At 37.8% G+C, this 2,500-nt stretch overlaps 1 protein-coding gene across 1 annotated transcript in view; it reads right to left on the reverse strand.

Moving 5' to 3' along the window:
* Window positions 1-2,500, reverse strand: part of LOC133123700 (TBC1 domain family member 8) — a 27,410-nt gene that overhangs the window by 24,313 nt on the left and 597 nt on the right.

Here is a 2,500-nt window from a genome sequence, read left to right on the forward strand (position 1 = left end):
CTGATTTAAGTTACATTTAAAAACTCTTGTTTCAAATTTCGGGTGTGGATATAAGAATAATTATAATCATAATCATAATCATAACATTTTGATTGCTTAAAGCAAGCAAAGTTCCAAATGAGCAGAGTGTCGTACTTTCTTAAACGGGAATCAGAGGGAACTCGCTCACTATGAAAATACCAGAGAACAGGTTACGATTCCACCAGAACTCATTTCTCGTTCAGGCGGATGTTTTCCACTTAAGAATAACAACAACAAAAAAACTCAACCTTTCTCAACGGAGCTTGATCCAGGCAGCCCGCGAGCCTGTATGGTAAGCCTGAAACTGTAAGAGGAGTTTAGTTGAGTCGATAATCTGAAGTCATCGAAATAAGAGCATACCTGGTCTATTATTTTCAACGTAGAATTATGTTTTGATGTCAAAAAACAGATTCAACAATTATTATTATTATTATTATTATTATTATTATTATTATTATTATTATTAAATAGAAATTTCAGATAATTCAAACGTAACACTTGTCGCTTTCAATCAAACCCCAATGGTGCAGTCATTAACTCACACGTTAGATCGAATGACAGTCGCCAAAACATTTTATCTAAAACAAATAAAACGACCACAAAAAGTAAATGAAAAAGGCCATATCTATGTATTAATTATGTATAGCCTACATAATTGAGTCAAGGTTCTAGTCAATCATTATCCAAAATTCTAGCGTAAATTCGTTTTTTTATTTTACATTTTGGTTATGGATACTGTGCATTAGCTACTTGTGCATTAAACAATAAATAGGTCAATGCATCAATAAAACAACGAGATAGAAATAAATCTAAATCGTACCTGTATTTGCCGGCCACGCGGCGAAAGAAAGAACAAAGCAAATAAGAAAAAGTTGCGATCGTGTAATTCCATTACGATTTCACAAGTTGTTTGGTGTTATGCGAAAAATGCGTTTTGGAGATAGCGGTGAAGAGTAGTTTTCATTAGTCTACAATGTGACTAAAGTCCTCACATTGCCACCTTTTCAGCGACTGACCTGAAGTCGATTGAAATTCTTCTCCTTATAAAAATAAAAAAAACGTACCATACACAGAATTGACCAATCAACGCACTGACGCTCTTTATCGCACCCCTGGCCTGACGCGCGCTTCCCATCCGCAGGTAAACGTTTGTTTCGGTAATTGCTCCACTTGGAATCCTCGATTGTTGTACCATAATAACGTGCCTTATATGCTATTTCCGTTGTGAGTGCTTTAGAAAAATATGGAACATTTTTGAAGACTGACTTCGGTCTAATGACAGGATATTGCAGATGGAATAAGCTGAAAATAAACAGAAACGCGGTACTGTACCGGAGCCAACATATTAATTGTCTGACATTGAGCAGGTCGAAAATAACGAAATCAGCAGGTGGGCAGGCCTATTCTTTTCTGACACAACTTGCACTTAAATAACCAGATAGATTAAGTTTTGGAATTCGTTATTGTTCCAAGCGAGTTCAAATATTGTTGAATCGTGTATAGGCATAGCCCACCTTAAATTACGAAATTACAATTACAATATTGAAATTGTATTACAATTTTGCTGTTGGCTAATATTGAGATGGCTTACCACCCCTGATGCAAATCTGAGGTAATAGGCTATACTCCATATGCATGACACACAACACATATGTTATCACATGTACATCAATTGATAGGTTACTGTACACTTAGTGAGCACTTTATTAGGTATTTATTAGACTTATTTTTTCGACTTCTACTGCTGTTGCCTATCCACTTAGAGTTATGATGCTTTGTGTGTTCAGAGATGCTCTTCTGCATACCACTGTTGTGTGGTTATTTGTGTTACTGTTACCTTCCTGTCAGCTTTGACCAGTCTGGCCCTTCCCCTCTGACGTCTCTCATTAACAAGGCGTTTCTGTCTGCAGAACTGCTGCTCACTGGATTATTTTTTATTTGTTACACCATTGTTTGCAAACTCTAGAGGCTAGTGTGTGTGAAAATTCCCAGGAGATCTCAAGTTTCAGAGATACTTAAACCACCCTGTCTGCCACCAACAATGAGAACATTATGTGAACATTAACTGAAGCTCCTGACCTGTATCTACATGATAGTGTGCATGTACAAATGGCTCAGTGCTGAATTGACACTGATCAGTGTTAATGTCCATTCCATTCCATTAGTATTTTTAAATTAATGAACCACTGGATTAGGACAAATGGATTACTTAGTCTTGGTGAGTGGAAAATGATTGTCTCGAAATGAATTGTATCGATCCAGGTTTCTGCTGGTTTACGTTCATTCCTAATGTGTCATATGCCAAACCTCCGTGGCCCTGTCACAGCGTAGTAGTGCTGTACAGCTTTAGTGTTTACCTCTGACATCACGTCACACATCGCCGCGGTCTCGGAGGGCTTCCGGATGTCTGGTGTTTGCGTAAATCCGCTTTTAACTGATTTCCACGCACCCAGAAAGATCGATAAGAGTCCGCCTGGCT

Source organism: Conger conger, chromosome 3 (genome assembly GCF_963514075.1).
Source record: "Conger conger chromosome 3, fConCon1.1, whole genome shotgun sequence".
Classification (NCBI taxonomy): domain Eukaryota; kingdom Metazoa; phylum Chordata; class Actinopteri; order Anguilliformes; family Congridae; genus Conger; species Conger conger.